The sequence below is a fragment of the Cygnus olor genome, chromosome 2 (assembly GCF_009769625.2).
Source record: "Cygnus olor isolate bCygOlo1 chromosome 2, bCygOlo1.pri.v2, whole genome shotgun sequence".
Classification (NCBI taxonomy): domain Eukaryota; kingdom Metazoa; phylum Chordata; class Aves; order Anseriformes; family Anatidae; genus Cygnus; species Cygnus olor.
In genome coordinates this window covers 142772931-142799323 of record NC_049170.1, presented here as the reverse complement: position 1 = coordinate 142799323, position 26393 = coordinate 142772931, and the positions used below count along the sequence as shown (strand labels likewise).

The 26393-nt window shown below is 36.7% G+C and overlaps 1 long non-coding RNA gene across 1 annotated transcript; it reads left to right on the top strand.

The window, feature by feature from the left end:
• The first annotated feature begins 12963 nt into the window (after positions 1–12963).
• LOC121065503 lies at positions 12964–16179 on the top strand. Its single transcript, XR_005817119.1, has 3 exons — positions 12964–13075; positions 13874–13974; positions 16055–16179. It is a non-coding gene; the product is annotated as an uncharacterized LOC121065503 (long non-coding RNA).
• Positions 16180–26393: the final 10214 nt, after the last annotated feature.

Here is a 26393-nt window from a genome sequence, read left to right as displayed (position 1 = left end):
ACCTTTGAAAGCAAGTTTCTACTTCTCAGTTGCATACCACTAAAGTAAGATGAGGCTTTCTGTAGTAAACTAGGAAGAGAGATCTGTATAGCTATCTACAAGGATCTCTAAAAAAGGGGAGTTTGAGGATAAGATTCAACTCCAGATTAAGACAAATACACTTAGGTGTCTATATGGAGGTGTAGGAGCTTATGCTCCCATTACTGTTAGTAAAGACCTCAGTTGAACTCAGGTACTTAAACCTACTGTCATGCAAAATGGTCCAAAATATCCAAGATATCCAGTAGGACTGGTACAAATGGCTCAGGACCAATGGGACAGGCTTTGTCTGTCTGGATCAGCAACTGGGAGCTAGGAAGAATAGCTAAGCAAGTAGGCATCTACGCTCTGGCCACTGTATCAAAATCCACTTATCTTTCCGTGTGTACTACTTTCTGTGATAGTCAAATAAATTAGGTTAAACACATGAGTTAAGAGTAACTGGTCTGTGTTCTTTCATTTTCCATATAATTTCCAGATATCTATCCAGGACATTTTCCCTCTCAATAGGCTACAGAACAAACAAGAGAATGCACATGACCCCAGGAGGGATGGTTGATACTAATCAGGCTATATAAATGTATTATATGGCCCATGGAAAAAAAAAAATGCTATCTATTTGACCTTCAGGATATTACTGATCAAACTTCAGAACACAGAGCCCAAGATAGAGGTAAATTTATGCTTCACAGTTCCAACAAAGGTTTTTGCCCCTTTTCTTCTAGGTTCAAATCTCAGTTAGAGAATACGGTAACCTCTATCAAAGGCACTGAACTATGAGCAGAAAGAATTTGAACTTTTCTTACTGTTTTCTTAAATTTTTAATGTTCAAACTCCAGTGTCAGTAATGGTGGAGTGAAAGTGTGCATGTGAGAAAAAGCTACAAAGGCAGATATTTGCTGTTGAAAATAAATGTGAAATATATATATATAATGAAAGCCTAATTTTTGCAGAAGAAAAAACTTTTAACACAGTCATTCACTTCTAATTATTCTCCAGTAATAAGCTGAATAGAATAATATAAGTTGTTAGTATAATTTCCTGTTCTTCAGGAATACCAAGTAGAAAGGACCACTTACTATTTGCATACTGTTGAAGTTAATGCCACTTTCAAGCTTTTCTGAATAAAATAAAAATTTAAACATAAATATAATTGAAGACATAATTGACATTTGCAGTTTTCTCATCGTGCTTTAAAGTCAGCACCCAAACAAGTAGTGCAGAGCAGATCAGTAATGGAAACCAGAAACAACCAGCAGCCCAGTGACTGCTATACACAACCACAACTCACAACTCATCTCCCAACAGTATGATACAGATGCATAAAGCTGCACTTTGAGCCCAAGCAGCCAGCATTGCAAGAGCTTGTAGGTGCTCTCAGGGCCTATTTCCTAGAATATGTGTCATAAAAGACAGAAAAAATCAGTGTATAACGATAGTCAGAAAACAGGTTACAGTATATTTTTGAAGCTTGAAAGATTAAAAAAAAAAAATGTATTTTTGAAATTACTCACATGATGTTCCCACGGGTTGATCCAATGAGATTTCTCCCTAGATTGCTCCAATGAAAACCTGCCACAATTATTAACAATTAGAAGTGCCATATTGCAATCATTTTTTCCCGTCTAAGCCCTCTCTCCCTAAGGACAGGCAGCCACTTCCTCCTAAGTGGGTTGAATATTGATCACCACTTTTTGGAGCACTGTGCAAGTCAGAATACTCTATGAGAGCATAGGGAAGTACATGCAAGCAGTTGTAATGAGCCAGCTAGATGTTCCTTCACTGATGAAGTAAAGGAAGTTTACAGCTCATAAGCTGGAGCTGTAGGGTACCTTGCAGCTGTATTCACTCCAGGACAATCTCTTATAATGAACAGTTTTGTGAGATGTTATTTTACATTACAATTACTCTGAAATGAAAGTGGTCCCCTAATATCTTTGATTGAATGTAATTGTTTGAGAAAGGGATGTAGAAGCTATGATACAGCTGTAATGGCCTAAATGTTCTGCAGGGCACCACTGACAAATGAAGCACTCAAAAGTTTGAATTAAACTATTTCTGTGATTTAAATACCAAATTATGGAAATGCCAAGTTACATTGCTGGGTTCTGCCAGATTAACTCAAGGAAAAATGCAAAGAAAGCAAATGCTTCAGATCAGTCTCCTGACAGAAACTGAAAATGAAAGAGCCTTAACAAGTATGACGGGGTAAACTCAGCAGTTTTAAAACTGATAGTAAGAAAGATGGAAAAATTCTCTAGGGGGATCCAATTTATTCTCATAGACATGACAAATTTAGGCTGAAGAGTTCTGCTAATGGAGGGTAGTTAGAAAGTGGAAATCACTTCATTCCCATGAGGGGGAAAAAACACAATAAAAACTGCCTTCGGAAATGAAAAGGGCTAAACAAGCACAGAAGAAAGCAGACCAGCCCGGAGTTATTTAATAACAGACAGGATGTTGCAAAACTCTTTGGAAGCTAGTTCTTTCCAAAATTATCTGTTGTAGAGTTTAAATTTCCTTCTAAATTATTTAAGAAATGTGAGAGCTATCTCACCCTGCTGCAAAAACAAAAACTATCAGTGACAGAAAAACAAAAGGACTCTTATCTGTAATAAGTTTCATTTTCAGAAGAAAATAGTCTTAAAAGCCAGAATAGTTGGCTTTGAAAATTCACTTCCACTTAACCGTCATACGTTCAGCTTTCTCAAACCAGAGAGGAAAAAGGAACCAATTTGAGACCTAGTTCAAGAGAATTTGTCTTTGAAGTTATGATCAAAATATTTATTGTTTAGCTCAGCTCCCATCAACCCCAAAATTGGAGGTTGCACTGCAACCACTGGAGACAGAAAATTGAACATAAAAACAACTATAATAGAAAACTGTTTTAAAATACTCCAATGAAAAATGGTGATTATTTGATAGAACTATGTCTACAGTAATGTACTCTGTGCATGTATATAGAATTCAGTTTCCTAGCATCTGTTCTGCTGCCCAGCCTGCAGAAATTCACACTTCAGTAATTTGCAGCATATTGGTAGCGCTAAGGCCCCCCAAGAATGTCAGGTAGAATACAAAGGAATGTTTATGCTATTTCCTTGACATCACTCCTCGGATTAAATCTGTTCTAAAACTTACCTCTAACATTATATATTTTAAGATTTTTAAATCAAGCAGTGAGCTATAGAAAACAGAATCTAGGGTACAAAGACATGTTTTGACACTCACGTATCTCACAGTGGGGATCAATGGGGAAACAAAAACTGACTCTAGGCATAGGCAAAGAAATGATTGGATTAAGTACAAGGCTGACAGAAGTAACAAAATTACTTCATTGGCTTTTCTTGCTAAAAGTGTTTTTCAGTTCCTACTACTGTGGTCATGAAATGGATATCAGGGAACGCAGGATGGCAGCTATTGTAAGATGGTGTGGTCTGCCATGAACAGGAAAAAGGGACTATCCTTACACTTCTTACAGTAATATCAGCAAAAAGCCTATCTCCCAAAAGCCATCTTCTACACCTTGTCCTTTCTTAAGCTTAACAGTAAACTTAAGCTTAACCTTAAACTTTCTTTCCCTATGATGGGACTGACAGTCTGGGGTCAGGTTGCTCCTCTTCATTGTAGCATTGCAAAACTCAGTTTTGTCTATAACTCTGAGAAGCCTTGAGCTGGTTCTGGAAGACAACAGTGAAAGAAACTATACATGCTATTTCAACATCACTTTGCTCAGCAATAATGTCACCAGAGATGCCTCAGACTCATGAAAAAGTAGACATACTGTCTTAGCTTCAGCTATTTGGAAAATGAATTAAATGAAATGCAAACATAACTCGCATTCATTAGGAAAAGAAGCTAACTTAAGACCATTTCTAGTTTAGACTCCTTGCTATAAGACTCTAAACTTTAATACTTATAACAAATAATCAAATACTAAAAATATGCACTAGATTGCTGTACGATTTAAGCATGGAGTCAGTTTCAAATAAAAAAAAAATAGCCTATTACCAGCAGCTTTGAAAGTCCAGCTGTGTGTTTAAAATATATATGAAGGTGCATACTCTTGGTTATCTGTTCTCCTAAATGTTGGGTTTATTATCCCTTTGAGGTACAAACAAATGCATTTTTTTAAGGTACGGTCGACGAGACAATCTCACCTGTGTTTCCACCAGGGCTTCAGTTTTATGTCCCCCTCAATTCATAGTCCTATTAACCATTGGTCTTTTTTAGTACCTAGTTTTTGGGCTATTAATACATAAACCCAGAGAGAGAGGACTCTTAACCCATAAATCCAGATATAGCTGAATTTATGATACACCTAATCCATCTGTCCCTACAGCCAACATATTTATTAGCCTAGAAAATTTACATGAAAGATTTGTATCACACACAAAAATCTTATCTGAAAAGGATTTCTGTCAAACATAGCACTGCAAACCCCCATTGCAAACTCAGAGCAAGAAACATTACTTAAAGTTGTTCAACATCTAAGATAAAGCCATGATAATAACAAAAGTCTTTAGTTATGACTAATCTTCTAGTAGATTTAGAATCCCAAAACATCTATTGGAAGCTTTTTTTCATGGTTCAATGGTAACAGTAATGAAAAAAAAAAAAAAAAGAAAAAAAAGAGTACCTTGCAGGGAGGACAAATCCCCATGACTACTAAAGTGCTTACAGAATCCTCTCCTCTCCCCAGCCTCCAGCCTCCATACCTCCAGCACAGAGATATAGAGACCTGGAGGCTCACAGAAATTTCAAGAAATCATTCAAACCAAAAACATTGATCACCAAGACATTTTTTCTTTATTATTATTAGTTTCTTTCTTAATCCATTCTAAAGAGCTGGAAAGTTTTCCTCAGTATGAAACCTTTACTTTCTTTGTTTTAAATTCAATAACCTGTCCCCAATGGTCATGAAAAAGAGTCAAAGATCATTGTTTTAATAACTGTGTTTAATGCATTGGAATATTATAGTTGCATTCCTTCACAAGTTTTCTCTTGCCTAGATTAAACTACTAAACTGCACCAATATTTTTTCACGGCTTATATATTCTATACCAATTCTTGTTCTTCCAGATTGTCAAAGTTGTTTCTAAGATGTTAAAATATGGTACACAGAAACTGGACACGGCATTTCAAGTGATAGTTTACTAGTTCTCCCACCTCTCACATATCAGCTCACATGTCAATACTTACCTGAAGCAGATAAACTATTTTTTTATTATTTTTTCAGGAGCCATGCTGACATATTCAGTTGGCATTTCACTGAAAATTTGATATCCTTCAGAGCTGACATCTCACTAGTCATTTTTCTCTCCTAAACTTACAGCATATAGTATTAATTTCACACAGATCTGAGCTGATCTGTACTACACAGCACATTTATGTCATGACAGACCTTTCACTCTTTACTTTAAATACATATATCCATGGCTGTAATTAAAATTATAGTTTCATGCTCTAGATAATTCCCTCCATAGTGGAAAACTGGATGCTACTGTAAGCTTTGGACATGGAAGTAGTTAGGTTGTAAGTCTGACCAAGTACAGCAGGTCTTACGATCTTGTGTGCCTAGCATAGTCATTTTCAGGGTAAGCAAGCACATATTTTAAGCAGAATGATAAAATTAAGTGTGATGGGACACTATATCATAATATATATATCCCTTTTGATAGTCTGTGCCTAGTTATAATCTTCCTCATGGACCTGACCCGTCCCCATTACCTGCTACTTAACTTTTATTATATATAAATTCTTATAGCATGTCAAAGACTAGTTGGGTGGACAGGAATTCCAGCATGCATGAAAATAACAGACAAAGACAAACAAAAATAACAAGACAAACAAATCTTCCCATAGATGCAAAGTGAATAAAGTGTGAAAGAAAAAGCAAAAGAAAAGACAGATGCAGAATGGAAATACCTGGAACTAAGTAAGGTATACCTAAAATCTCCCTAGGATGCCCAATTTTTAGGCCATTTTACACATTTACTTCATAAACAGTCATCGTTTGGGTCCATCTCTGCATGGCCTTCTGAGAAACCTGTGTGTCTCCCAATAGCTCCTTGGGGAAGCTAAGTGGAAGCAGGAGTTCAGCAATGTGGACACCCAATGAGAAAAGTGGTCAGAGCAACAGGCTGGTGTCAGCAACATGAGGTGCCCAACCATTGTCAATCCTTTTTGAAATATCACTAACTGCTTATCTGAGCTCTGAACACAATCTTAATGGACTCAGCTGAAATAAATAGGATCCTTCTGAGTATTTATGCCATGTAACATCATACTCAGATGCAACACTGGAATACCTCCATAGTGTGTGCAGAATGCAGGTGCCACTGGACAAAATTTCAGTGTGTACATTTTGGTGCAACTCTTTATGTACATTTAATTGCACACTTCTTCATATATGAATGAGCAAATTAAGATCTGTGTTCTGCACACTTTGGTGAATTCATGCTGACTAAACCTGATGATTTTCAAGTGCCTGGATATGGTCTCCAGGATTAGCTGTTCCTTCGCCTTCCCAGGGATTGAGGTGAGGTTGACCAGCCTGTAGTTGCCTGGGTCCCCCTTCTTGCCCCTTTTAAAGATAGGAGTGATGTTTGCTTTCCTCCAGTCTTTGGGCACTTCTCCCAGTTGCCATGATCAAGCAAAGATAATAGAATGGCCTCACAATCACATCTGCCAGGTACCTCAGCACTTGTGGGTGCATCCCAACAAGGCCTGTGAACTTGTGGATGTCCAGTTTGCTCAAGTATTACCTGACCTTATCCTCTTCCACCAAAGACACATCTTCCTTGCTCCAGCCTTTCAGCCTAGCCTCTGGGACCTGGGATTCATGAAGGCTGGTCTTGCAGGTAAGGACTGAGGCATTCAGTACCTCAACCTTTTCACTGTCTCGGGTATCCTAGTCTCCTGTTTCTTTCAGGAGAGGGCCCACATTTTCCATAGCCTTCTTTCAGTCACTGAGGTACTCGTAGAAGCCCTTCTTCCTGCCCTGCATATCCTTGGCCAGATTCAATTCTGTCTAGGCTTTAGCTTTCCTAACTTGATCCCTGGCTTCTTGGACAATGTGCCCTTGAAGCAAAGAAAGTCAACGTCATCCTGGTCTGCATTAGGCAAAGTATCACCAGCAGATCAAGAGAGGCGATCCTTCACTCTGCTCAGCGCTGGTGAAGCTACACCTGTAATGCTGTGTCCACTTTTGGGCTACCCTGTACTGGAAAGATATGTACATACTGGAGAGAGTCTGACAAAGGGTCATGAAGGTAATTAAGGGACTGAAGCATCTCTCCTATGAGGAAAGGCTGAGAGATCTGGGACTATTCAGCTTAGAGAGGACTCAGGGGATTTCAACAATGTGGACAAATACCTGAAGGGAGGGTGCTAGGAGGATCAGGTCAGGCTCTTTTCAGTGGTGCCCAGTAACAGACAGGACAAGATACAATAGGCACAAACTGAAACACAAGCAGTTCCCTCTGAACATCAGGAAGTACTTCATTACTGACTGATCACTGGCATGGATTGTCCAGAGAGGTCGTGGAGTCTTGCTCCTGAGAGATCTTTGAAAGGTATCTGGACATGGTCCTGGGCAACCTGCTCTGGGTGTCTCTGCTTAAGCGGATGACCTCCAGAGGTCCCTTCCAACCTAAACCATTTTGTGATTCTGTGAAATCTAATTCTGTATCTAGGAAAAATCTTTTTTTTTAATACAGATGTCACTCTTTTATATTGCAAAGGTACTCTCTATCTTCAGAACTTCTTTGAAAGCAACCTCCAGATAATCTTAGATTGATTGATCATATTTTTTTCTGAGAAACAAATTCTACCCTGTGCTAATAAAATACCACTTGGGGTGAATTGCATCAGCTGCATATACTTCTATGGATTAAAAGCTCTCCTACCCCTCAGATAAAAAAGGCAGAGGAATTTATTAGCACTCACTGAAATTGTTATTAATTCCACAGAAACAGGAAAAGGATAGATTAATCTCTGTACGTGTGTAATACACAAGGCGTAACTGGCTTGTGATACACAGGAAACCATGCAACAGCCTAACATTTTTGTCTTTTAGATACCTAAAGTTACATTAAAGTAGAGTTTCGTCTTTAATCCCTCCCAGTGTCATCTCACAATAGTGCATACAGAAGAAAAAAAAAATCCATTATTCAAATTCTAAGTCCACCCATTTCATACGTAATTATTATAAATGGCATTCGTATAAAACTGCAGACAGGTAAAAATTTTGTGAAATAGTAAGGCAATAAATGATCAAGTAAAGGGGTAGTGAGAGAGAAATGTCATATATTCAATCAAGCCATTGGGAAATTGCTATACTTTGAGAAGCATGTTAACTAAAATAAGATGCACAAAGCCTCAAGGAAAAGTATAGAACATCATTTTTTCTCTTCTTTTCCTAAAATAAGAACAGTGTGGTTTTTTCGTTGGTGGTGGTGGGTTTGTTTGTTTTTTTGTTTGTTTGTTTTCTGAACAGATAAAGAAGGTGTACTTAAAATTAATCCAGGGCAATTGATATTATCCTGTGAAGAACTAGAACACATCCATTTTTACAGGTATTGTATTAGTAGGCATAGCTGCACTGAAAAAATATCTTTTAAGACTTCTGCACAGACTACTTTATGCAAATAGCCACTGTCCAGTCTACTTCTTGCAGCCTGAGAAGATATTTACAATGTCAAGTGGTGAATGCCTCACTAATTATGCTATGATATGTTAGGCATGATCCCTTCAGGCTGCTGCTTTAGAGACTGCATCTGATATGGTGTTGATAACAGTTAGCCTCATGGAGAGAATCTGAGCATCAGGGAGTCTATTTAATCATAGCTTAGAATCAGACCAGGCCTAGTCTTTGCTGTTAGGGTGAAAGGTACACACAAAACAACAACAAGAGATAAAGTACTGAACATCCTCACAAACGTATACTGAGTTGTCTAAGGAGAAGAAAGGCATGATTTTGTCCTGAGTTTCCACATTCTAGAAATACAGTGTCAAAAAGAGATTGTAGTTGTGGTGAAAAGTGTCTCACCAAGACAAAGTGGAAGACGGCTTCCTTCTTTCATCACGAAAAAAAAAAAATCATTATGGACTTGGCCCAAGGTACACTGGATATATCATTGAATTCATCTGCTCTCCTTTCTGCCACTTGACAGAAGGGCTTTTTCACTTTTAGAGGACATTATCCTAGCTGTGTTGAGGTGTATTGGTAAAGGGAGGCCAGAGAGTGGATTCTGATTGTTTCTCTGCCTGCGCAGGGCTGAGCCTGGTCCAGCAGGAGACAATTGCTCTAACTGCATGCAAGGCTCTCAGTGCAAAGTCCACAGACAAGAAATGAAACAAAAAGAGACAAATAAGATCATATAAGATAATGGGGAAAAAATGATCATAACTGTACAGAGCAGTAGATACCTCAGTAAAACAGGATGAAAGAATTATCCAGAAACTATGTGGTCCATCCCTCTGCTCAGTAAATCTGTAATGCTGGGTAGATGCTTTTCTGATCTCTTCTTCAGGCTTATCAGTATGACAATTACAAACATACCTCACATTCTAGTACTCCACCATACCTACTTTTAAAAAGCTTTTCCTCATGTCCCATCTGAATCCTTTTTGCTGCAGAGCTGGTCATTCCTCCTTATTCTTCCACAGTAGGCATGGAAAATAGATTATACTCATCTTTTTTTTTTTTTTTTTTTAGGAAAATTTTAATCTCCTCAAAACTAAACAATTGCGCCTCAAGTTTCTTCTCTTTGTGAATGCTTTTTTCTGTGTGTGTTCATTTTCCTGTAGTTATGCTCTCATAGGTTCAGAGATTCTTAATGCACATGGCCCAGAATTTTTTAAGTATTCCATCAGATGCTTTACCAATGTTGAGTAGAGAAGTGGTTGAATTGCCATCTCTTGTAGGTTCTACTAACCATATGTCATTGCTTCATGTTTGTGTGTTTTGACAATAGCTTGAAATAATTGACTTCTTGTCATCTTGTAATGTACTACAGACAAATAGCCCGCCAAATATCTCTTCATACTGTAGCTGGTTTCTGCATTAGTGTGGAACCTCACTCTTGTCCTCTGCAAGCATATGTCTAAATACTGTTTCTTTCTGTTATGTTTAAAATAAAACTTTCACTGTGAGGTTTCTGTTAGAAACAATTTTAACATTTTACGATTTTAACTGGAGTACTGGAGATGTACATTCTTCTGCAGGTTTTTTTGCTCAAGGATAAATTTTACCCCATGGATTCTTTCCTCATCTATTCTGATACCAAGTTATATTTTTCTACATTTTACCAGCATTTCTATCAGTATAGAAAATATACTTGCTAGAGATGCTGTATTCTAAACAACCTAACTACCTCCATAAAGTATAACTCATTGCATCAATATATCTATATTTCTACTGTTACTAGTCATCTTGATTTCTGAAACTGGCATGAAAATTTGTTTTATACTGAAATAACTGCCGCCAGATTATCATTGTGCTAGTTCATCCACACCAGCATGAGTGTACAAATAAAGAAATCTTGGTGTAGACAATGCCTAGGAGCATACTGCTCTGATCATAAATGATTTCTGGCCCAGCTTCTTGCTCCTGCTTTTCTCTTCCACTATCCAGTGTTTCTGTCTTCTGAAAACTGTAGCATGTGTGTGTGAGAGGCTACACCCTGGTGCTCTTGAAGTACAGTACTGAGAAAGGAGATATATACTAACCTAAATTATATAGCTTTATATGTTCCATCCTCATCAATATCTGTCACTGTTCAACCGTAAAGTATATTTATACTAGATCACAGAATATGGTGCAGAAATTTATCAGCAAGCAATGAACGTCTTGCTTCAAAATCATAAGGTAATCGGCCATTCTCAGAATGACCCTGTGCCCAACTTAGTAAACCTGTTGAGAATCCAAACCAGAGATTAAGGAGAAGCCATGATGGCAGATCTCAATGAGCAATAGTTTCCACTGGGGACATTACAAGAAGCTGTAGGCAATTATTTCCTAATCTGGATCCACTCTAGATAGAGCAGTGCATCCAATCCAATTAAATGCACCTTCCTAAAACACTATAAAATATTTCAGTGTATCTCAGAATAAACACTCTATATTACTTTCACAAGAATTTATCATTCTCCTCTCCCTTGAGTTAGATTCTACCTATTAAATAAACAATTAAACAAACAAAAACAATAGCAAAAACATAATGAACTTAATCCATTTCAGGGAAAAAAAAAAAAAAAAAAACAGTATTTGTTCAGGGAAATTGTTCTAGATCTTACTGTTATGAGGTACAATTAAAATGTAAATGTTCCTTTATAGCAAAATTACTACTTCATTTATGAATACATAAAATGGACTTTAAAACTGTAGGATTTTATACCTATTCATTAGATTTTAGTACTGTTTTTATAAAAAACAAGCATAAAAGGCTAGTTCTTACAATGTTTTTCCCTTTTCTCTTATTCCATTATTCCCAGCAAAGTTCAAGGTCATACTGAGAGTTAAATAACTGGAATGTGCATTAATATATCCATTCTTATTCATTTTTTTTTTTGCTTCAAAAGACTTTCTTAAGTAAATGGACAGTGTCTCATTAATCATTTTACTCATGTAACTGGCAAGATTCTCTACATTTAAACTAGAGATTATGTTTGTAAAATCTATCCCCATAAGACTTGAAACTAGCTTAAACCATTTCACATAAAAGTATCCCTTAGGAAATGAATCAGAGGACTAGTGAATTGCAGAACTGACAGTTCAAAAAGGTAAGAAGAATTTTTTTTTTAAAGTACATGGTTTAAGAATGGGCTAACTAGAGTATCTCAGAAAATATGTTTTGTCAGTGAGGAATAACTATCAACATTATTTTTCTACAGAAATTACCAATGGTGCCTGGGGTTGCAGGCCATGATCTAGATTGAACTTAAATGAATTAATAAGAAATTAATTAAAAAAATAATAATCAGAGGACATCAAAGACATACCTGCAGAGAAGAACAAAATGGCATCAGGATATACCAGCTCTAAACTGAGTACATCTGAGTATATCTGAGCTCTAAAATCAGTATATCTGGGTTCCCATATATTGTTCCAAAACTAATTACCATGCTTCTCAGCAGAGCTTGGTCGCCCTTGGCAGAGGGTCAGTCTGAAAATGATTCTTTAACTTCTGATTTTGAAGCAGTTCATCTGATGATAGCTTGGAAATCTCTGCAACATATTCCATAATGAGGTGTAAATATGCCTGAGTAATTAGTAGTATAAAAAAAAAAAAAAACAGCACAGAGCAGTCACATAGAGTGATATGAATTTCTTTGTAATGTTGGCCCACTTAAGTCGCTTTAATGTAACAAGTGTAAGATTATACAAGGAATGACTAAAAGGCAGATATTAGAAAGGTTAGTAACTTTGAGATGATGTACGTTACTGTGAACAAGTGAACTAACATGATCCAGTGCCTTATAGAAGCCAAAAAAAAAAAAAAAAAAAGGAATCTTTGAACATAAACATAGGAGAATGATTGAAAAAGGAAAGGAGATAATGCTTCATCTTCTTAAAAAGTGCCAATTGTTGACAAAGCTAGTATTACAGTTCTGTCTGCCATATTGTACCCCCCTCTCAAAAAAAAAAAAAAAAAAAAAAAAAAAAAAAAAGTGGAAAAATGGGAAAGATATAAAATGAAGCCATAAAAAAGAGAAAATGCATTACAATTAAAAATAAAATAAAATAAAATAAATGACACAATCTGTTTATTTTGATCATTTTTAGCAAGTAAGTGATTTTTTAGAAAGTAAATACTGTATTTGAAAAGACGTTTGACCCAGAAGAAAACAACTTGCTGATTGAAGCCTAAGAAATTCAGATAAAAAATTTCTCTTACTTTTACAGGTAACAGAGGTGGTTTGATTCTCCATTTTTTCTAGAAACTGATGGCAAGATCCTTTCCAGAAGATGTTATTCCGTCAGTAATAAGATATTGGTCTCAGAAAAAAAAAAAAAAAAAAAAAAAAATCTATGGTGGGTATCATATAAGGGATCAAACTAAGTGAATTAATAATATCTTCTGGCTTTAAAAATCCATGAATTCATGAGAAATACTGAATAAATGAGCTAGGAAGCTTCACGGTTACATTATAATGGTTTATTCTGACTAATTCCAGTGCTGCAGTAAAAAAACTATGTTAAACTTCAAGGGACCATTGAGGTTCTAACGTGTTCCTTGATACATTGTTGAATGCCAGACCACAGTCCTGGTCATTAGTGTCAGCCATACCCATTGATGTGTTACTCAGTATCACCCACACACCTCTGCAGGGTATTTGGAGGGCAAGGGAGCAACAGCACTTACTGTGCGCATCCCCTTGGCTCTTGCAACATTTCAAACATCATGGGAGGATATTGCTGTAGCGGTTAGAAGTTTTTAAATCCACTTAAAAGCTCATCTTTGGGGAAATTAAAGTGCAGCCAGATATGATATCCTCCTACTGGATAATGGCTTTCTCCCAAAGAGGTATTATGGGGAAAGGGAGAAGAGTTTTCCTTTGGGGATGATTGAGATGCCAGCTGCCGTCTGCTCCTGCTAACCTGCGAGAAGACTATGAAGACGGGGATGCTTCTCAGAGCTTGGGCTGCATAAGAAGAGGCAAAGAAAAGAAAAGCAAGAGGAGAGCTGCTGAAACCCAGTGCTGCGAGAAAAGAGAAAGGGCAGCTCCATTCAAGATGGCTGGCCAACAGAGCTCACAGTTGCAGGGCAGCACTGCAGGAGTGGCAGTGGTGGTCAGTCAACTAATCCCTCTTCCTCTCCTTTTCCTGCAGGGTGGAAATGTCTGTCTCTTACCACACGCTCACTCCTGACCCCTCAGGATTGCACAGAGGCTGGAACTGCATTAGTTGCTGTGAGAACTGGGGATGAGAGGGTAAGGGAGCCTCAAAATTAAAAACAGGAAAGGAAAAGAACTACTGATCTAGCAAAAAAAAAATTACAGTGCACAACCTATTCAGAACTGAGCCCTTCGTAAACACAGAAGTGCATGCCAAGTAACATCTCTTACACCCATTTTATACGTATATATATCCTATATATATATATATACTATAAAAATTATAGAATGTCATTAGGTTAGCTAATCATTCATCAGCCTTGGACCTGCATTATTCAGATATTGTCAGCAAGATACTGGCAATTGACAATAGTTGCAACGTATTCAGTCTTTGTAATATAAAATATTCATATTTTTGCCTAACCTAAATGCAGTTAGAATCTGAATTACCACAGAGCTAACACACAAAGTTTGTTTAGCGTGTGATGTGGGCACACTGTGTATTTATGGAAGCTACTCAGTTTTCCTAGAGTGACATGCATGACCCAGAAAAGGGAATAGAGAAATTGATTAATGAGCTGAGTAATCAGCATCCTACAGAAAATGAAGACCAAGAATTGCATCTTTAAGTGAGTACATATTAATGGACTGAGCAGTACTTATTAATTACAATCTTCCACTCTAATTACTTTTGTTTTGCAAGAAACCTCTAGAGTAGCTGTGGATCTTCTGTTGATCAAAATACATTGACTTCTCCCAGATCAATACTCTGCACACAAGCAGAATATTTACCTAGACAGCATCTGGGAGACTTTTAGATAGCAGATCATTACAAAAAAAAATTATTGAGTATCAATATTTTAATTGCTGCCACATTTTCATGCCAGAGTAATTGAAATAAATCTTTAAATTTAGCAGATAAAAATGAAATAAGATATACCTTTTTATATTTCAGTATTGATTTCAACATAGGAGTTACCTTCATTGAAATACTCTTTTTCAGACTGTTACTAAGACTGTTGAGAATCCATTTTTTTTTTTTTTAATCTAATATAAACCTAATAGGGGGGAAGATTTCAGTTTACAAGGCTCATATTGTAAATCTGTTAAAGCATCACACAGCCATGTGATGGTCTATCATCTTAGCATATCTTCTTACTTCTCATAACACTTTCCATGAACCCAGCAACTTTCCATACATTCATTCCCCATCCCTTTCACCTGATAAGAAAGAAAGAGATAACATACTGGGAGTAAAGATTTTTTTTGTAGTCAACCAGCTTTTGAAAAGGTGGGTTTTAGGCCTACCAGATTGTGCTCACCCCTTCTGCAGCTGACACGGGACCCTTGGTTATGCCAACACATCCCTTTGTGGGTCCACCTTGCAGCATACAGTGAGGAGCTGACTTGGCTTTTTAAAAAGTAAACCAGAGCCATTCTTCTTTTGATGTTCAAGGATTGTAATTCATATCTGTTTCTCACTACAGAACCCCATAATAGATGGTGGGGACAGCAGAATGAATTGGGTGGGAAAGAACGTTAGTTTTACAGACCAGTATCACTGCATTAATACAATATGCAAAATAGCTTCAACAACACTTCGACAAACTCCTCTAAAGAAATAAAACTATGCTTAAGCTCTTTACTACAATCTGCATGCTATTTGGTCCTGAATTATGACATACTTCCAAGTTTTTACTGTTGGGTCATAATTTTTATAAGTATTTATTTTCCTGCTGTGCCTGGTAGAAAGAGGCTCTGTCTTCACCTTGTCTTCATCACCTTATTGTGGTTTCCCTCCTCTTCACACTAGACCAGCGTAGGCATTTATGAAGCCATGCAGTTACACAGCTCAGGCACTGGCCCTTCTGAAAAATAACCAAGTTTAGTGTTGTATTAGCATTAAATATGTTGTGAGAGAGGGAGAATAAATAGCTGCGGGCATAAAGGAGGTACTAATGGACATCCATTTCCAGCGAATATGCTGATTTACGTGCATGTCAAACTACACCCTTAGAAACTAATTACAGGCAATAATTTTTCCTCCATCTCTGTGTAAGAAAGCTCATCTTTTTCACTCTGTGTTAGCACAGCTTTACACTCCATGGAGTGCTTTACAATGCTTTACATAGCATGCTTCTCATTTGTCTATGTCATTTTTTTTCCAAATATTTAGATAAGGGTGAAAACTATAATGAACAGGAGACGGATGGCTGTGAAACACACTGAAGGTAAGACGAATAGACACTGTTAGGGCTCAACTGGCTGACTTCTGGACTTTAGAAACAATTTGTTGCTTGGAAGAAATAGTATTTACTTTCATCTAAGTACAGATCTGTTATTAAATGTATGACACCTGCTGTATTGCCATGGAGCTTTTTAAGGCTGCACAAACTATAATTCCTTATTTTTATCCACTGCTAGATGAAAAATTTGCATGTAAGCACCTATCATAGATAGGATCTGCCTCTTAGACCCATGTAGAATGGGAAAATGACAGTTACACATGATTTTGTAGATGATATTAAATTTGCAATAATATTTCAATTTTCAATTGTTAGTGTTTCTCTGTTGTCATGCATACAAATATCATCACCTTTGTTTTGGGGCACAGAACAGGAATTACTTCTCCCATGCCACCTTCCAGAATTTAGTTATAAGGCAAAACTGAACGATTTTAAAAACTATTTTTCCCGTAGTTAATTTCCTGCTTGCAGAGTTTTCTGATTTTGCTGATTTTTTTTAACTTTGACTGGGAAAAAAAAAAATCCATATCAAACCTTTTTTTGTTCACTGAAACAGCATGTCATTTTTTTCATATGTCAGTTCTGCTTTCAACACTTAAACAGTCCTCTGGGTTGGGTTTTATTTATTTATATTTGTTTGTTTGACATACCCTTATAGAAGTTGAAAACGGAATCCATGTGTTAAACCTCCAGCATTGTCCTTCACCAAAACTACGTCCCCCACAGTGCCAAACTTGCTGCAGGATAAGAACTATCCTGTTCATTTGCTGTCTAGTACAATATAAGCTCTTATCCTGACTGGTGTCTAGGGATGTTATTGCTATGCAAAATATAATTAACAACATCATTAATGCACAGTTATGTCAACATTCCTTTATTTATTAGAGAAGGTTTGCTTGTCTTGATTCATTTATTGAGCTTTATGTAAGCACAATTAAATATAATAGTTAATTAAGGTACTGAAATCACCTAATTAACTATATGTCTATCTGGAGACTTTCAGCATGAAAAGACATTGAACTAGAAATACAAAATCAAATATTTTGATAATACTGATCGTGATAAAAATGCAAAAAAAAAAAAAAAAAGATTTTTTTTTTTTAGTTTGAACACTTTTATCCATGAGCTGCTTTAGAGATTTCAGCAGGGTACTCTGCAACTTTCTTAATGAATTAAGAGTGGCAAATCAGGCCCTTTGAACAGATGCATGATTATCAAAGGAGGAAATAACTGTTCAACAGGTAAGGGTAAATTGAGTATTGCTGCTTATTATAGAATAGCTCAGGGTCTCTCATCCAACAGGTATACAATCCACATAGTGGCCAGGACAAGTAAAACTTCAACCAATAGAGAGGGAGCTAAACATACAAAGAGACACAAAGGACTGTTGCATCAAGGATAAAATTTTATCCAAAATTCTGTTCAAATTCAAATAGTAAATCTACACACTGAAAAGATGGGTTACTTTTCATTAACATTTATTCTGATCACTGTTTAATCTCAAAAACTGATAATTTGCCTTAAATCATACTACTTAAAGTGGGATCATTGCTAGGGAATAATGTTCATCTTTAAAATTTGGTCATCTAATCATTCTGCTTCTCATCATAAATGCAGTGTTGTCTTCTTTTGTTCTGGGTAAACACTGTACTTCTAGACAACTTTTTGTCCCTCTTTTGATCTTTTAAATCTGTTCAGTATCTTAGTGACTGACTGAAAGTAGGCAGACTGCATGATATCCATTACTTAATGCACTGTCATTAGATTTCATAAACCTTTGTAATATACCAGTTATTGTCTTTTCAAAAACATCAGCAGCAACAAAATAAAACCTGCCACTAGACACTGATCTATTGTCTTCACTGGATTCACTGCTAAGGCTTCTCATTCCATCCTCAGATGTCAAGCTCTGAAACCTTGGTAAGCTTAGACCGATTTCAGGTTGCGTTACACCAAACTTATCCACAAATGTGCTCCAGTTTTCAAACCATCTGTGTTGATAGCAATAGCAGAGACATTTCACTGCTTCAGAAGCATCAATCTAATCAATTAAGCATTCAAACAACCAGGCATTTGCATGACTTAAAGTTACTGCCAGAGATCAGTTTTTTTAATATTCCTTTTTTTTTTTTCCTGTTTTCTTGGGAAAAATGTATGATGAAAGCAAATTGTACTGTCCTTGACCTACATAATGAATACTTTCAGATTCACTGGAAGCTTGAGTTTTTATTGGATAAATTGGTAACAAAATTCTAGCCTTAAATGCAGGGTAGAGAACAGCCCTTTGTTGTGAAATCATACATATATAAGCATTTTGCTTTGGCATTTCTTAAGTTGAGAATTATACTTAAGAATACTATTATTACTCTGTTGACATGTAGTCAAGGTACTGCACAGTGTAATGTTTATTATGTCAAATGACACATTAATTCCATAAATCACAGATATTTTTGACTTTTTCATTTCAAATGTACATTAAAATACATTCAAATTATTTGCAATCTTAGACTAAGAAGACACAAACTAATTCCTTAATGGAATGGCACCAAGTTGCTATAGATGTACAAGCAATTCTAATCTTCCATGGTCTAAGGTTAGTAATTCTCACCATTTTTACACTGCTAGGATTTTCCAGACACAGTCTCACCTGAACAGCAAGGTTTAACTATAGAAATTCTAAGCTTTTTAAATTATAAACCAGAACAACAAAAATATAAATGAATCTTGATTTTACAGTAAAGGCAAAAGCCTATACTTTGACTTATAGCTATGCTGTGGACTTTGACATAAGAAAAAATCTTTCAACTGAGAGCTGCTGCAGCTCTCCATTCCTAGAATGGGGACAAAAACATTTTTCACTCTCTTCTATTTTCTCCTTCTTCCATGATACATATCTATATTATCAGCTTTTATGGAAACTTTTGTCTTACTGGTATCTGTTCAATGCATCAGGGAATAACACTAATACCCTCTGAAGAATAAAAATGCTGCTCGAAGTTCTCTATTAGCTCTAAAATAGGGAGTATAGCTAGCTGACAGCAGTATCTCTTTACTTTAAGGAAGGCATAGCATGCCCTTCATTAGCAAAGAAATGGTTATTAAAATGACTGCTAGAAGATCTATCCTTAAGTACACAGAAGAGAATGTGTAGAAAATTGAGATTCTAACCAAACAAACATTTAAACTGCATTAAAGATTTGTACCCTGAAGTGAAACACAAGTCCAGAAGAAGGTGATGAAGCTTCCTAGGAAATGCTAGAGAAAACTACTCACCTAAGAATAGGACAAAAGGAAGCACACACAATGAATTTTCTTCACATAATAGAAAATTCTAAGCATGGGAGTGCCTACTCCTATAAGATTTTTTTCTTCTCACAGAAAGGTGCCTTTATCTATTCAAGATCAATAGTGCTGTACTTTTCCCTGAGAGTAGCTGCCTAAAGCCAGTTCTGAAAGGGTTCGCTGATTTTGCTTTGCAGGTCTTGGAGAGCCTTTGAATCAAGGACCATGGTAACACACAGCAGCATGGAAATGTACCTTTTATTGGTGTATTTTCAGTCTCTTTTAAAAAATTTTAATGCATTTTAGCTAATGATAACAAATTCACCCTGCAGTTCATCTCATATATTTGATACTATTTCAGTGCTACCTACAAATAAACACAAAGAAGAGTGCTTGGTCCTGGGGCTCATGGATCATAGCTTTGCCCTTTGGCAAGTTGCCTCATGGTGGTTTGTTTTATCAACTGGTATTTACAGTATCAAATATCTGGAATATGTTTACAGAACATTTTGGTCATGTCCTGACAATATATTCAATACGAACGGTGCGGATTTCAAAGTAGCAATTTTAGAAAAAGAAGGCCCTGGGAAGATCGAAAACAGTTACCTGCAGGAAGCAATACACCAAGCAAACCCACCGACTTCTGCCATCATTTAAGCTCCTTAATTTCAGTGGGGGAAGAAGAATTCCAGGTATGGAAAAGGCAATGCCAGTATATTTATGCAAATAATACGCAGCATTTTTTTTAGGGATTTAAGTCAGGTTCCTAAACTTGAGTCTCTATAAGAAACTTTTGATCGTTTTGCGATAAGCTACATATTCACAAGTGCTTGCATCCCAACCACTTACAGGAACTCAGGCAACTGCAAATTAGATGCTTCACCATGACGTGGTGCCACTTAAAACAGGCATGCAATGTCACAGCACAGTCTTTCAGGATACTATTTTCTGTGCTTAGGAGTGCTTGATACCATTACGTTCCTTTCTCTTAGTTATTCACATAAGAGAATGCATATTATTTTACTAACAGCATGAACAGTTTTCTTTAGTTTGATTATTATAATTACCCTCCACTAGTACTTATTGATATCTGCAGCAATTGCTACTAAAAACTACTCCTTTTGTTATTCTCACAGATGTTTTTTTTTTTCTTGTGAATGCTGAAAGACAAATGTAGTTTGAATTAGAAGTGATCATTCCAAGCTCTTGATAACGGTACAGACTACAATCCACCATCTATAGTGGTTTCACACAGTCCTAATATGAATTACAGTAGAGTTCTATCAGGATTTTCCCTTAACATAATGTAACAAACTTATATTCCAAGAAAATTAGAAAATGTACAGCAAAACCTGAATGTAATAACTGACGGTATTACACCACTGTACAGTAGCAATTACTGAAAAATATTATAGATTCTATATAAAGGACCTAGAATCACTCTTATGGGGATGTTAGTTGAGCTCACACATGGTGGTGACTTCAAATAGCTGTATGCTTAGCTATCCTATGGTTTGCTGGAATATCAGTGGTAAAAAGCAATTTGAGCATATCGGTATATACTGCTCAAATACCAAGTGAGAATCCAACATTAATGACTTCCTAAATTATCAGTTCAGTATCAATGTTTCTGGATTCCTTCAGTTCGGAGCTGAAATGCTGCACACTGAAGACAATGTCAGATACATAATTAAAGCATAGTAAGGATTTTGCTTGAGGAATTTAATTAGTTTTCCTGAAAGGATGTCTTCCGTGATCAGGAAGAATTGAACCTTAGTATTCAAATCTCCTGACTAAAGTTTACACACTTCTTTGCAATGAAAAGATCACAAAAATACACATGGAAGAAAAATACACATTTATATGGTGATAGGTTCACTTCAACCTTCAGCCTTGACAATGCTAGGACTCTAGCAAGACTCCATTTGTAATTTACTAAATTTGCCATTTACTAAATTACACATAGAAAAAATATTAGCCAAAAATACATGCTCTTGAACAAATGAGGTATTACAAGTTCATAAAATCAAGTTCAGGTTTAGTGGTCAAGGATCAATATTAATTTGCTATGGGAATACATTACGGTTTCACACTGGCCCATGTGGAAAGCACTGAGTAGAATTTTCCTGCCTAAAATAAAACTGATCTTCCTGAAAAATGTGTGGGTTTCACAACAGTAACCATGACATAGCAACGGAAACTAAAAGAAGGCGGCTTTGAAGAAAATGTTCAGAATAGGGTTGATATAGTAACAGAAACAATATACTTTGATAGGTAATTTCCTCTCATATTTCATAATATTCTTGATAAGAGGCAGCAGAAAGAGGAAGTACTGTGTCTACATGTCTAGCTACAAAATTAATTTAATTACCGTAACAAGAGAGTTTAAGTTATTCATTTGGAAAAAGCTTTTTAGCACAGAGGATAAAAGGAATGGGATGTATTACTTAGGGACAACATGTCCCTTACAGCTGGATTTTAAGCAGAAGTAAAAGATGCATCTATTAAGAATGATTTAGGAATACATAAATTTGTTTTTGCATGGCCAGTAGAAACTATGATTCTGGGTCATAGAATCACAGAATCATAGAATAGTTTGGGTTGGAATGGACCTTAAAGTTCGTCTAATTCCACCCCCCCTGCCATGGGCAGGAACACCTCCCACTAGATCAGGTTCCTCACAGCTCCATCCAACCTTGCCTTCATATTGAAGCCCCATTTTTCATCAATGTGTGTGATACAAAACACTTACAATGATTGCAAGTCTAAACTTCCCTGTACAGCAAGAGCAGAATAAGACCAATGTATTCTAAGGCAAAGTATGCAGAACTACCATGAACAAAAACATACTACTTGCTGGTATACTAGTTTGAAATGGCACATCAAGAAGTTACATGTCTTCTGGGCGGAAAAACCTCCAGATGATGAACTTTGGAGTATAACTAATCTGCAGATGTGATTAAAGTTGTATTACATATAGTGCTTGTAGCATTGGTAAAGCTGTCTGATGCTGCATATTTGAAAGACAATTGTTTTCAAAAGCTTTTACAGTAAATCAGCATTTACCATTTAGGCCTTCCCATCTCACTTAGACCTGGAAAGGAACCTAATTCATGACTGCCCTTTAGATTCCTTCTAAAGACAATAGAGGGAGATAAGTGCTTCTGGAAGATTAATCAAAACCAGGTGGTTACCCATTGACCTCCACTATCAAAGCAGTCAACAGGAACAGCTGAGCCTAGGTCTTCACTGGTTTTGAACCCCACTCAGAGATTGCAAGTTAGTTGTACTCTTTCATATTAAAACATACTTGGAATATTTGTAAGGTGTCTCTGAGGCTATCTGAATTGAAGGCTACATTTTAAGACAAATGAGAAACTCTTGCTATGATCTTAAATTATAGGAATGTATCTGGCTTTAGATGCTTAAGGAATCTACTGTGGGTGTCTGAATTAGAGGTCTCATTGTTATTGTCCATTGCTAGGGTTTACTCTAAAAAATATTTACCAAATTGTATTCTTCATTGCCCCCCAAGAGGGACTATATAGATAGAGCTTCCTTATTAACTGTATCTTCACATTCAATCAGGCTGGCGAATTTTCCTTTTCAGGTGATTTCAGTTGTTACATAAGAACTTGTTAAATTAAGTGAGAAAAATTATTTCAACTACACTCAGAAATACTGACAGCTGAGACAGATTAAACACCAAACTGGAGCTGAAATATTTAATCAATCATAAAGTAGGTTTCTGTGAATCTGAGAGAAAGCAGGAGAGGTGACTACATTCTGTAACAACTACGTATTTGTGTGTTTTTACAACATCCTTCAACCAGTGATCTTAGAGAACTTCCTGACAACTTTCAGAAAGCTTTAAGAACACAAAAAAAAAAAAAAAAAATCAGGGGAGTCTAAGAAAAAGAGTTATTTGCTTTCCACTCAATGCAGATTTTCTAGAATGTGGTACTTGTTATTTTCTAACCCAGACACATCAGAGACATAGATAATGAATTATTTGGTAGAAATGAAATTCAGTTTTAACTAGAACTAGGCAAAAAACTTCAGGAAAGAGCCTTCTTTGAATATATGTCACAGACTGCAGTTAGCAAAATAAAATTAATGTCAATGTCACTGGTGAAAGAACAACAATGGAATTTCCTAAGAAGTTAATAAAAATGAAATCTCACCAGCCTACATCCTGTTTTAAGTTTGGATTTATATATCCAAAATCTACTTATTATTCTCATTATTTGAAGTAGCAGAGTAGTCTGCCTACATTCCAAGACAATTTTTCTTATATACCTACCTTATTAAACACTCTCCTCCTTAACTTGATAATCCCTTGGGTCCATCTGTCAGGCACCACCCAGCGTTCTTAAAGATACCTTTTCTGGTAAGATAAGAACACTCATCACAATCCAGGCTTAGGGCGAAAAGCACTGAAGCCTATTAACATTCCTGGAAAAACATGAAAGTTTAGATGTGTCAGGACTACTGCTAATTTCATTTGACATGGTGATGATATTTCCCTTCTATGTAATCATTTTCTGGACAGGAAATTTATTCAGAAATCATTTAGTCAGTTCTTATTGGAGAAGCACTCAAAAGACAGGTTAGCTGGAGGCTGACTTGAGTTTACCATTAATTACTGTCCAGTCCTGATTTAGTTAGTTAGTTATTACTTTTGGGGAAGGCAAAGATGATCTGGGCAGCCCAGACACATGAACCCAGATAATTTCATTAGTTTATAGAATATTGTGCAAAAAATGGGTCTTTTTACTGTGCATAATTATGTCTTTTTAATTCTCAGAGGAAAATTAAGTATACTGAATCCCAAATGGAGGATGTGGATGCAGGTATTTGACCTGTGGTATTGGCTACCGATACTCTCAATGAAGGTAACAGAAATTTGTTTTAAGTAGGCTGGATCATTTTACAGACATTCTTTTTTTTTTTTTTTTCTACAGCTAACGTATAGGAAAAAAAAAAAAAAAAAAAGACAGAAAGCAAACCACCTAAATTAATCTGTGTGTCCTCTTCAGAACTCCTGAAGCATCAGCCTCTTTCCTTTCCCATTCCCCTGGACACATGTGTTTTAGCACAATGCTGTGTGCCATCATGACAGTACATTAACTGTTTTGATTAACACACATTCATCCAAAATATGAAAATCAGAAATATGACTTCTTTGCAGTTTTCCATTGGGAATGGTGAAAATATAGTCCATGCTGTTCTATAAAGTTGTTTATCCTACTTCACCAAAGTAATCACTTATTCCAGCACTGGTTTCATCCCAAATGTGCTAATTATCTTAACCAGCTTGAAGCCAACCCCTCCACACTGTGTGCACACTGAGAGGTCATGCCTGTGGGCCCACGGATGGAGAAGGAAGCATAAGAAACAGAGGCGGTGGGATAAAAACCACTGCCTCATGTGTAAATGAGCTGTTTTGGTGTACTTTTCTGGCCAAGCCCTGCACCTACCTGCTGTGAAACCTGCCTCTCTGCTCTGTGAGGGGGCTGAGGAATGATTCACTATGGAACTTCAACATGGGCTGACCCCCTCAGACAAAACCTGGTTAGACAAAGCTGGAAGCTAGAGTCCTAGGAGGCCTAGCTGGAGCCTACAGCCTGGGCAGGGAGTCAAGGCCAATGTGATCTGGACAGACAGGTCTAGGGTTTGAGGGACCCCAGGCTGTGTGTGTGTGAGTGGACCAAGAGAAGGGGGTGTGAGGAGGAAGGGGGTGCACACTGGGGAACTTTCCATGTGGATCCATGCAGTCAGACGTGTTTTCTGTGTGTATCTGCACCAGACAGAACTCCCCCAAGCCTTCAAGTCAACTAAATTTGGCTTCTTTAACATATCCTCTGGGCTGTGGCTCCACTAATAGAGGTTTCCACAGTTTCCTTGCTTGTAACTGAGTTGCCTGGTCATTGTTATGAAAATGAGCAGTCCACCACTCTAAATAGTTAGACCACTACAGACACTTATTGTAAATACATTACGTTGTCATATGTCTAGGTTCTCACCTGTACACAAGAGAAATTACACCTTGACTAGGTTTCATTGCATTAGGTCACTAATTTCAACCCCATTGATGTTGTTATGCCAAGGGGGAAATTGTTTGGAGCATTACTTGGCTGTGAAGAATTAGTTCCTTATATTACTGAAAGATTTAATTTGCTCGTCTTTATTATATTAGCTCTGGCCATGTTTTGCATTCTCACTGTTATGTAGTTTTGCTGAGGAGAGCTGCAGAAAAAGATGCATGATCTGAATGTGTACTTTCATCAGATCATTGTGTAGTAGTCTGGAAACCCATCTGAATTGTCTTTTTTTTATGTGCTGGGCATGTCATGCATTAAATATCTGGCACAGTGTAACTAACAGATGTGGTTTTTAGGTTGCCCACTCTTTCATTATTTGACTAAGATTAGTTTGAATTATTAATCTTTTTGTAATGCCTATGTATTTTTAGCAAAGATTAAGAAAAATATTTCTTTTAACTGAATGCATTTTAATTCTGGATTTATTCATGTTGTGAAAAAAGTCAGTTTCATTGTGCCTATACAAAGGAATATCTCCAGAATTTTCAATATATTCATATGAGAACTGCAATTTCTATTAGGTCTACACAAGAAATAATGCATACCTGTGAATAAGGAAGAAATATGTGCAAATACAGCTTTTTCTTCTACTATTTGAAGATTATTTAGTGAAACAAATATCCACAATTTTGCACCTTGATCGGCACTAGAAAATTACAGAGGGTATTTTGCCACTTAAGTATCCAAACATAAGGCTTCTCTCTAAGAAGAGCAAAGGCGATCACACTGCTTCCTGCAGCAAAACAAAGAGCACTGGGGGATAGCAGAAAGAAGAAGAGTTTCTACTGTGTGCTATAACCCATCTTTCCCTATCTGAGCTGCTCGTTGGCAGCCAGCCTGTCCATCCTCAGCTGTGTGGTCCAGTGCCATGGCCAGCACTAAA